Source organism: Manis pentadactyla, chromosome 8, assembly GCF_030020395.1.
Source record: "Manis pentadactyla isolate mManPen7 chromosome 8, mManPen7.hap1, whole genome shotgun sequence".
In the NCBI taxonomy this organism is placed as follows: Eukaryota; Metazoa; Chordata; class Mammalia; order Pholidota; family Manidae; genus Manis; species Manis pentadactyla.
Window position 1 is genome coordinate 3,017,707 of NC_080026.1, and position 12,704 is coordinate 3,030,410.

The window sequence follows — 12,704 nt, forward strand, 5'->3', positions numbered from 1 at the left end:
TCAGCTTTTTGAAAGGACAAAGTTGACAAACCTTTAGCTAGACTAAGAAAAAGAGAAAAGACTTCTATAAAATCACAAGAGATAGAGGAGACTACGACTGATACCACAGAAATACAAAAGGCCATGCTATGAATACTTAGAGAATACTGTGAATAATTATATGACAATAAACTGAATTAACTGAGAGGAAATGGATAACATTTTAGAAACATACAATCTTCCAAAGCTGAATCATGAAGAAATTGAAATTTTGAAATAGAACAATGTTAGGAGATTATGGTTTCATTGATGAATTCTACTAAACACTTAAAAGAAAAAAATAACACCAATCCTTTTCAAATTCTTCCAAAAGAACTGAAGAGGCAGGAATATTTTTAAGCTCATTTTACAAGTCCAGCATTCATTACCCTGATGCCAAACCAGACGAGGACATTACAAGAATAGAAAATTACAGGCAAATATCCCTGATTAATATAGGTGCAAAAGTCCTTAATAAAATCCAGACAAACCAAATTCAGCAGCTCATTAAAAAGATTATGCATTTTGATCATGTGTACTTTATCCCTAAGATGCAAGAATGGTTCGATATCCACAAATCAATCAATGAGATACACCACAGCAACAAAACAAATGATAAAAATTATATGATCCTCTCAATAGATGCAGAAAGAGCATTTGACAAAATTTGACATCTTTCATGATAAAATCTTTAAAATAATTAGAGAAGAAATGTGCCTCAATATAATAAAAGTCATATATGTCCAGCCTACAACTTTATAGTCAATGGTGAAAAAGTGAAAGCTTTTCCTCTAAAATCAGGAACAAGACAAGGATACCCAAACTCACCTCTCTTAACGTAATACTGGAAGTATTCTCACTTGCATCAAAAATACAAAGTACTTGGGAATAAATTTATTAAAAGCAGTGTAAGAGTTTCACACTGCAAAACGCATTAACACTGGTGAGGGACATTAAAGAAAACCTAAATCAATAGAGATGCATGTCATGGCCACAGAGTAAAGACTGAGTATTGTTAAGATGTTGATTCTCCACAAACAGACAGGGATTCAATGCAATCCCAACTGAAATTTTACAGGATATTCTACACAGAAATTGAAAAGCTGAATGTTGAAATCACAATGTTGTTCATGTGCAACTGTCAGAAGATTGTATATCAATGATCCTTTAATAATAAAAAAATAAAAGAAATTGAAAAGTTGACTCCAAAATTTACATGGAATGCTAAAAGATCTATAAGAGACAAAACAGTCTTGAAAAAAGGACAAAATAGGAGAATACACAACTTTTTGAATTCAAAACTTCCTTTAAAGATTCAATAACATGACAACGTGATGTTGAAACAAGGGTAGCCAATGCTATCAATGGAACAGAAAAGAGGCCAGGAATAAAAGCACGCACACATGATTAATCAGTTCTCAACAAGGTCCCAACAGACTGAAACAATATATGAAACATACACCCATGTGAAGAACATAAATGTTAACCATCTCACACTATACACAAAAAAATTATTCAAGAACGATCACAGGTCTAAATGCAAAAGTCAAAAGTCTGAAGCCTCTGAAAAACTGTAAAAGAATATCTTCATGACCTTGGAGTAAACAAGGAATTTTTAAACAACACACAAAAATAAAGCCATACAAGAGAAAAAAAAAAGGTATACTGAGCTACATCAAAACTAATAATTTTGCTATTCAAAAGACACTGTTAAGAAAATGGAAAGGCAAGTCACAAATTGGGAGAAAGCATTTGTAAAACACATAACTGACAATGGCCTGGTGTGTAGAATATGCAAAGACTCTTAACACTCAATAACAGAAAGAGAAACAACCCTACAAAAATGAGCAAAAGATTTGAGCAGTCGCTTAAGAAAATAAGACTTATTAATATCCAATTAGCAAATATCATTAGTCATCAGGGAAATACACATTAAAACAACCAGGGATTACCAAGCAAAATAGCAAAAATCAAAGCAGGGTAACACCAAATTCTTAAAATACTTCAGAGGCTTCAGAATTTTAATAAAATTATTGTAAAAATTAAGAGATGAACTGTGTGCAGAGCTCTGGGCAGTGATTTGCAGTCAGTTGGTGTCCAAGAAATGCAAACCCCTCCTGCTGTTCCTTCCCAGCTGAGGCTGACAGGGCGTCTTTGGCCCTTAGGGAGGGAAAACCAGCCAGTCCTGGTGATCGGGTGGAAGTGCTGGCATTTTCTGGTCTACATTAGACTTTGGAAGAGAGGAAGAGTGTGACATTGGAAGCTAAGAACAAACAGGCAATGTTCTAGTGTCCCGAGTCTTCTGAGCCTCTGGAAGAAATGTTCCTTTGGGGTTCAGCTCTCATCCCACAAAATACACAGGCAAACAGGAGGGGGAGCTCTCGCATCCTTGGGTTTCTGGAGACTGTCACTAATAAAGTGCCAGGCTATTGCAAACAGCTAATTGTGAATTCCTGTAACATTCATGCATAGCTAAAGCCATTTGTTCCTTGTGAAACGTGTCCCAGAAGCTCAGTCAGGCTTTTTCCTGAGCTCCAAATACCCATTCATAAATCAGAAGAGGCTCCAAATACAAAAGGCCGACTAAATGATAGGTTCCTTGTTAAATGACCTTCATTTGCAGGCATGGCTTCACTCTCCCTCTCTCCTCTCGCCCAAGGGCAAGGTCTACAAGGTAAACATCCATGTTCAACGTGTGCCCACATAACTTCAAGAAAAACTGCATTTGGAAATGAGAGGAAAGGGCAATTTTTTTAGTAGTTTGGGCAGTTCTCCCATATTAGAAAACTTAACTCAATCATGTCTCCTCACAAGCAAGCCAAAGTGCCTAACACTTTTTCAAACCTTGAGTCTGGTCTGCAGATCCCTGGGGATGCACAGTGGGGAAGGGAAAGAGGAAGGACTTGGGGTCAGAGAGGCCCCATGCAGGTGGACTGTGCCCGTGGAGCCCTGTCCAGTTCTCAGATCCCTTGTCTGTGCAGCCGGATGACAGCATAACCAACCCCAGGGCTTTGGCTCAGCTTGAATGAACACGTGGTGATCAAGGGACTCACACACACACACCCTCTTCTTCCCCATCTTGAAGGCGGCCACAACTTTGGTCAGTCCTGCTGGGATTAAGGGAAGCCTCTCTGTGAATGTTTAATTTCACAATAATGTTACAGGAAGTTTGCAAAGTGCAAAAAGCCTTCACCCAAGCCGCACTTTCCTAGTACAAGTCTCATATCTAGCCTTGTGCCTTCCAAAGACGAGCTACTTGCAACTGTGTGCTTTTACCTCATTGGAGAATCATCTGCACAACAGTTTCCAGGACCCCCCCTCCCCGGGTCCCCTTTCCAAATGTGGATGGCCCTCCCCTCTAGTCAGCTATCCTGGCAAGTCCCCTGTGAGGCAGAGGGAGGCTCCAGAGGGGGGGTCTGGGCCCTGGGCAGATCCCAGTCTCACCTGCACACCTGGAGGTGAGTGCTCACTGCTGGTGGACCTTGTGGGGTGGAGACTCCCCAGGAGCTGGGGTGGGGCTGGGGTTCATCGTTTCCACCCAGGAATCAATCACTTGTTCACCAGCCACTAGCACTTCTGTCTTGTGTTGCAGGATGACACCCTTCTTACAAGGGTCTGACAGTCCACATGTGAATGACTGACTCCACCTTTGTGCCCCAGTGTAACCAGGCCCTCACCACCTCACACCACAGGAGCCAGTACAAACATGTCGTGCGTGTAAACAGATTGTGCAGAGTTTTTTCTAGAACTGCACTTTAATATGTAACCTTTAGACCTAGGTACTTTTTGTGCAAGATATGAATGAGAGTAGTTTCAACTTGGGTAAGGAAATATGTTCTCTCCCACTCTTCTTGAAGCACTTACCTCTCTCAGTTTCTGTCATCTTCACACTTTGAATAAAGGTACAAAAAAAAGAATCTTTTATGATTCTAAATTTGTTATAAGAACAAAATCCATGGAAATGCCTGGAAACAAACAAGTGCCCAAAAATGACAGGGAAGATGGGAGGAACCCTGGCCCATTCGAAGGGCGGGAATGGCTCTACCCAGCCAGGCACGGCCCACAGAACTGCAAGCCCTGGGTCTGGTTATTCATAAGAAGATGGAATCTAGATTTTTAAGGTAAAAACTGATGACTGTTAAGTGGACACGTGATCAGTTTTTAAGCTGACTCGATCTGACTCGTGAGCTGCCAGTGTGTGCTGGCAGCGCTGGTCCAGGGTTCACGGGACTTCCCAGTTCCAGAGCTCGTCCCAGCGTCCTGCAGGACAGACCCAGGATCTCCAGCCGGGATGTCATCTGTACCCACAAGCCTATACTGGCCATGCACCCAGGCGCCTGTCCATCAGCACTGGCACTCAGCGTCCGCTGCTGAGGAACCCACTGCCAGCACCAGGCGGTCTCATGAACATTTCCTCCTGACGCTTCCATTTTGTCTTCATTCAAACAAGAACTATTCTCTCTGTTCTTGCCACTCTGCCTACAGAGGTACTCCCCATGCTTCAAGTTCATTTTCCCCAGCCTAGACCCTAGGGGAGACTCCTGCCTCTCCCACAACCCCCACAGTGCCCACATTTACCTGTGCAGGCCTCAGAAACTAACCAAGCCTGCCCTGGGCCGCTCTTTACCTGCTCAGGTGTGTTCCCTGCTGCTGGTGAGCTGGCCGATGAGCTCTCTGCGGGCAGGTATCAGGTTCGCTCATGATTTCCAGTGGCTTGTACATAGTGAGCACTCGACTAACACTTATCTTAAGACATGTATTTCAGATGCAGGAAAGGACAGAAGTGTTGACTGCCCCTCCAAAAGAAAAGAGTAAAAATGCAGACCAAAATATTAAAGAGTGTATTTGTTACTATGTTGACTGTCTAGCACAGGAAAACACTTCAAATACCAAAAGCCAAATGAAATCTGGAGCCTTGAGCGTGAAGTCAAACACAGAAATAACTTCCTCCCCGGGGGAAGTGAGCGTCCACGTCTGCCCTGCAGGGCTCAGGGATCAAGACGCAACGCCTGGAGGCTGCCCCCACGGGAGGTCTAATTCCACACAGCTGGGATCCGAAGCGCTCCCCCTTCACTGTAAGAGCAAGCGAGAAGCAAGCCTGCACTCCACACTCCTGCCCGCGCACACAAACCCACACCCCTGCGGGTGGGAGGGGGGGACAATGGAACACACCTGCCATGAGCTATGGCTCTGAGTGAAGGGGAATAACTCTACCCCAAGGATTGACAGGAATATCCTGTCCTCTCTTGGATTGTGGCACAAATCAACACTATCTCAGAAGTCTGGAAAACTCAAACGGAAATCTCAGCTTAGAATGTCAACCCCAAATCACCCAGAGAGGCAAATACTCAACCCAAGCTTCAGGAAATCCTCCCAGAAGATCTTCCAAGGACTCTGATTTCACAGTGCGAATTTTTTTTTTAATACACAAGGTAAACAGATATCTGACTGAGAATTAGCAGTAATAACAGGAAACAACACACTCTCAGCAAATTCATGTTCAGAATTACCAGCAGGAATATAAAACATGTATATTTAAGGGATTTTTAAAAAAACAGGGTATTGATAAGATGAACTAATAATGAGAAAGTATCAAAATGTCCAAACCATTTGACCAAAAAGGTGTCAAAAATGTGTAATAATTTAAATAAATAGCCAAATGGATTATTTTAACAGAAAAAAAATTTCAAAACTGAGGGGAAACCTAACAAAACAAAACCTAAATCTAAAGACATTTTCTATAATTCAGTTTAGAATCACAAAGATTCAGCAAATAACTTAGGACTAGAAGACAAGGAGAACAGAATGAGGAAGTGTAATACCTACTTGGAGGCCCAGAGAGAGTGAATGACATGAGAAATGGGGAGAGAGCATACTTGGAGTCAAGAAAAGCTTCCGAACCAATAAAGACATTACTACTTATAAAAACAAGTGTACCTTGGGGGGATTATGCTCCCTGACTTCAAGCTCTACTACAAAGCCACAGTATTCAAAACAATTTGGTACTGGCACGAGAACAGACCCATAGATCAATAGAACAGAATAGAGAGCACAGATATAAACCCAAGCACATTTGGTCAATTAATATACGATAAAGGAGCCATGGATATACAATGGGGAAATGACAGCCTCTTCAACAACTGGTGTTGGCAAAACTGGACAGCTACATGCAAGAGAATGAAACTAGATTATTGTCTAATCCCATATACAAAAGTAAACTTGAAATGGATCAAAGACCTGAATGTAAGTCATGAAACCATTAAACTCTTAGAAGAAAACATAGGTAAAAATCTCTTGAATATAAACATGAGCAACCTTTTCCTGAACACATCTCCTCGGGCAAGGGAAACAAAAGCAAAAATGAACACATGGGACTACATCAAGCTAAAAAGCTTCTGTACAGCAAAGGATACCATCAACAGAATAAAAAGGTACCCTACAGTATGGGAGAATATATTTGTAAATGACATATCTGACAAGGGGTTAACATCCAAAATATATAAATAACTCACATAACTCAACACCCAAAAAGCAAATTACCCAATTAAAAAATGGGTGGAGAACAATTCTCCAAAGAAGAAATTCAGATAGCCAACAGGCACATAAAAAGATGCTCCACATCACTAATCATCAGAGAAATGCAAATTAAAACCACAATGAGATATCACCTCACACCAGTTAGGATGGCCACCATCCAAAAGACAAACAACTAACAAATGTTGGCGAGGATGTGGAGAAAGGGGAACCCTCCTACACTGCTGGTGGGAATGCAAATTAGTTCAACCATTGTGGAAAGCAATATGGAGGTTCCTCATAACTCAAAATAGAAATACCATTTGACCCAGGAATTCCACTCCTAGGAATTTACCCTAGGAATACAAGTTCTCAGATTCAAAAAGACATATGTACCCCTATGTTTATCTCAGCACTATTTACAATAGCCAAGATATGGAAGCAACCTAAGTGTCCATCAGTAAATGAATGGATAAAGAGGATGTGGTACATATATTCAATGGAATACAATTCAGCCATAAGAAAGAAACAAATCCTACCATTTTCAACAACATGAATGAATCTGGAAGGTGTTATGCTCAGTGAAATAAGCCAGGCAGAGAAAGACAAGTACCAAATGATTTCCCTCATTTGTGGAGTACAACAACGAAGCAAAACTGAAAGAACAAAACAGCAGCAGACTCACAGACTCCAAAAAGGAACTAGTGGTCACCAAAGGGGAGGGGTGGGGGAGGGCAGGTGGGGAGGGAGAAGGGGATTGAGGGGCATTATGTTTAGTACACATGGTGTGGGGGGTCATGGGAAGACAGTGTAGCACAGAGAGGACAAGTAGTGACTCTGTGGCATCTCACTACACGGATGGACAGTGACTGCAGTGGGCATGGGGGGGACTCGATAATACGGATAAATGTAGTGACCACATTGTTTTTCACGTGAAACCTTCATAAGAGTGTATATCAATGATAACTTAACAAAAAAAATTTTAAATAAATAGGCAAGTGTACCTCAAGCAGGATAAAAATGAAAATAAAATCCACCCCTAGAAACATCATTGTGAAATTGAACAATAGCAAAGGGAAAAGGAGACTATCTTAGAAATCTTGAGAGAGAAAAGATACATAATCAATAAAGGAATGACAAATAGCAAAGGAAGTCAGAAGACGGTAGAATAATATCCTGAATGTGCTGAGAAAATAACTGTTTACTTAGAGAAAATATCTTTCTGAAAGGAGATGAAGTTTAAAAAAATTCAAAAAAAAATCAGACTGACAAAAACTGGGTACAATTTTACTTAAGAAATTGTAAAGGTTATCGTATAGGCAATAAGATGGAAGGTCTGAGATATAAGAATAAATGAAGAGCAAAAAAATGGTAAATATGAAGATAAATCTATTCAAATATTGACTATATAAGACAATAATAATATTGTTTATCATGACTTGTGAGGAAACAAAATAGATATAAAACACCCACAATATCTCAGAAAGCAGGAGTTAGATAGCAGTTCATTTATTATGTAGCTCTTGTATTGTTCGGAAAGGAAAAGATAGTAAACACCTTAAATTTCCTGAGAGAGGCATTAACAAAAAATAGGACTCAGCAGTTATTAAACAGTAGACAGGAAAAGACGCAATGAGAAAATTTTCTCAAATAATCAAGAGGAAAAAAAGGAAAGGACAGAAAAGCATAGGAAATGTATAATACACAAAAAGCACAAATACACAAAAAATGATAAAAATAAATGTAATTATAATAGCAATTAGAATAAATGTAAAAGAACTAAATTCAAGTATTAGAAGACAAATAAAGATAGCCTTATGATATTTGTAAGAAACATTACTATCATAAGTATTATGAAGTAAAATAGTAAGAATAAAGAAAATTATACCAGGCAATAACCAGAACAAATATGTGGCTGTATTAATAACAGATAAAATAGACTTCGAGGCATAAAGATTAATAGAGAATTACTGTTTAATAACCAAAGGTTTAATTCTCAAGGAAGATATCATAATTGTGGATTTGTAAGCACATAAAAACATAGCCTAAAATAAAACAGGCAGAAATGGAAAGGATTAGAAGGAAAAAATCACCACCACCACCATCATCATCATCAATATCAAAGTGGGCGATTTTAGCACAATTTTCACAGTGAATTATAGCTATATCAGGAAAAATAACCAGTGTTCATAAACAAAATGTGAGCAATCCAACTAGCAAACTTAACTAAAAACACACACAGCTAATACATTACCACAACCAGTACAGAATACAAATCTTTGTTAGGCATCTATGTAACAATTATAAAAATTGATCAATACTGCCATAATTCAAACATCAAAAAATTAATTCAATTAGATATCACTAATAAAAGGATAAATTTTCAAATTCTTGATATTCTCAGAAATTAGAATATCTTGTATATTCTTATAAGTCAGAAATCAGTAACAAAAAGACCAAAAAACCTTTTTCAAATTTGGCTTAAATAAATCATAATATGTTAAGAATACATAGAGTTAAACAATAATGAGTCTATGGCTTAATGAAATTGTGGAATTCAGCTAAAGTAGTATTTACAGGGTAATATATAACTTCATGATTTATATTAGAAAACTAAAAGAATGGAATATAATATGCAAAGAATTGAACTTGACAGCTCACAACATAAATGGAGAGATATATAGAGCAGAGAGCAATCCAACAAAAATTGACTATTCCTTTGTAAGACTAGTGGGAGAAAATAATCATAAAAACAATAAATGTTCCCAGATGTTGCACAAAGTGAAAACATTTCATAAATAACTTCATATCAGTAAATTTGAAAGCCTAATATCAAATGGAGAAATTTCTTAAAAACATGACATAAAAATCAATACCAGAAAAAACAGAAGATGTAAGTAATCCTATAAATATTCAATAAATTAAATCAACAGTTAGAAATGTTTCTTCAAAGATATAGATCACAAATGTTCTTCCCTATTCTGTCAAGGGACAAATAATTCTGATGTTAAACAGATATTACAGAGAATAAGACAGAGGAAATACTCCACAACATGTTTTATGAGAAAACAAAATTATGGATCCTTCTTATTCATGAACTTAAATGCAAAAAAAATTCAAATAAAAGTTTGCAGACTGAATCCAAAATGTATGAAAAAGATAATATACTACGCTATTAGGGCTGCAGGATAATTTAACATTAGAAATCAGTTCTACATTAAGCTGTATAAACAGTTCTGTATTAACAGTTTAAAAGAAGACAGCCAAGGAAGTCTTGTTTGATGAAAAATATTCATGTTTTAAAAATTAACTTTTAGCCAACTAAAAGTAGACGTGAGTTTTCTTAAGCTGGAAAAATAAATGTAAATACAGCTTAGAACAAGTATTACACTAAATGCAAAAATGTTGAAAGCATTTCCTTCATAAACAAGAAGAGGAAGGGTGCCTCTTATCACCATGACTAGTCAACATTAACTAGTGACTTCCCATGTAATCAGAAAAGATAAAGAAATAAAAAGTATAAGAACAAGGAAGAAGGGAGGGAGGAAGGAAGCTATTTGTTGATAATGTGATTGTTAAAAAGATAAATTATCAGAATTAAAAAATATATTTAGCAAAATAGTCTGATTTAAAAACCACTTATGTACAAGAGCAGCAAATATTTTTAAAGTGCAATTAAGATGCTATTTAAATATAAAATTACGAAGTAGCTATGAATAAATCTAGCACATTTTAAACTTTTTGTACAGAAAATTATAAAACTATACTTAAAGATACAAAAGAAAATCCAAATAATGAAGGAACATACCATTTTCATGCATCAGAAGACCAAATGGCTTAAAGATGTCAATTACTTCCAAAATGATATACAGTTCAGTGCAAATCAAACCCAAGTCCTCAAAGCTATTTTGTGGTACTCGACAAACAGTTTCTAAAATATATATCAAAGACTTAAGGAGCAAGAATCACCAAGATGCCCTGAAGGAGAAACCTGGTAGAGAATGTTAACTTACCTGTCTTATTAAAAAGCCATAATAACTGAGAAAGCCTGGCAGTGGTGCAGGGATGCATTAGTAAACCAGCAAAGCAGATCAGAGAGCCCACACAGACATTCATAGATGAGAAAGGTAATGTATAGACCAATAGGGAAAGCGCAAGCTTCTCAACAATCTGCCCTGAGACAGTTACCCATGAGGAGGAAAACCAAGAAAGAAATCCCAGTATTACTTCATACCTTACATAAAAAATAATTCCAGATGCTTTAAGATTGAAATGCATAGCATAAAACCATAAACATTTTACAATACCATATGGACAAATATCTTTGTGACTGCAGGATAAAAGTGGATTTCTTAGGATTCAAAAACACAAGTCATAAGAAAAAATTAAATGTAAGCATATTAAAAGTAAGAACTTCCCAGTCATAAGAAACCATTGTAAAAATGAATGTAAGCCACAAATTAGGAAAACATTTGCACCTGTAAAACCGATAAAGAATTAGAACACAAATTACGTGAAGAACTACCATAAAACAATAGAAGATAATTCAAGAGAAACGTCCTAAAGACTTGAATACTTCACAAAGAAACACCAATGACTAATAAAAATATGAAAAGATGCTCAATTCACTGTTAATCAGGAAAATTCAAATTAAGACCACAATTAGATGCCATTTTACACCCATCAGATTGGCAGAAATTTCAGAGTCTGACAAATCAAGTTTTGGCAAGGATGTTCAGAAAAATCCATGTACTGCTGTGCGGTAACAATCTGGCATTATCCAGAAAACTGAAGTTGTGCATTCCCAAGATACAGGCATCCCTTTGCTAGGGTTGCAGGGAAACACTTGTGCACATGTGCTCCAGGGAAAATCAACAAAATGTGCAGAGCAGCAATCTGTAGTAGCAAAGCCTCAGAAACAAGCCAAATGCCCAAAAGACCGGAGAAAGGAGACGGTGCATTGGTACCACGGATCACTGTACAGCAGCGACAATCAATGAACTGCCACCACAAACAGATGGTGGCACCCTCAGGAGAGTGTGCTGGAAGTACAAGGCAAGTTGCAGATGGGTACATATAGTGCAACCATTTAAATAAAGTTTAAAATCTGCAACACTAAGCACTATATTCTTCTGGGGGCTGCAGGTCAGAGCTGGGCTGGCCCTGTACTGCTCCATGGCAGCAGGGAAGCCCTGGGCATGCCCAGAGCACGTTCTCTGAGGCAGCACATAGTGGCCTTGCTAGAGACTGGCCTGTAGTTGCTAAAACTATGATGAAATGCAAGAAAACGCAGATTCTGTATAGTGGTTCCCTCTGGGGAAGGAAGAAGGTGAAATAAGGATAGACTCTCATGGGTTTCAAAGGTCATGGGAATGTAGCTTCTTAAACTGTGTGGGAGATACATTGGCATTTATTGTATTATTATTATTGCACATTTATTATACATATTCCATAAATATTATTTTTTATCTAATATTTAATAAAAGAAAGAGGATTTGTCTAGTTGAGGCATGCCATCCTGGTGCGTTTCTCCAGGACCTTGCTGTCTCCCCTCCCGCTGTCCTGAGTGAACCTTACTTCCATGGGTCCTGAAAACCCACGGACTGGGAGAGAAGGCATGTGGCATGGACAGCGAAGCAAACACAAGCTGACCTCAGTCACGTCTCCACTGGACTACTAAACATCTCTGTGACATCAGGAAACAAGCTTGACCTCTCCGACTCTGGCTCCTCAGCCTTAAAGTGGCCAGGAATGTGTAACTTGCACTGCTGGGGGGGATTGAACTCTGGGGGCATGAGAAATGTACATTAAATAACAGCATTGGGGCGAACAATTTGGAGAAACTTAAAATATTAAATGTTCCTGTCATTTAACCCGCAATTCAATTACTTTGAATCTGTCCCAGAAAACTGCTCTCCACGTTTCACACAGATTTAGACCAGCTGCCCCAGTGCAGTGTTGTTTGGGATGGAAGCAAAAGTGGGAACCCGCCCCCACACGAGAACTGGCGATTACAGTATAGCCGTCGGTTCTTGGAAATGCGTTACACCATCACCGAAATGGATAAGGTGGATAATTTTCTTGTTGACCTAGGAAAATCTCTCTGATATACAGGTAAGTGAAAAATATCCCCACCACATATGTGGCGTGTGAAGCCCGGAGAAGCTTGCAGA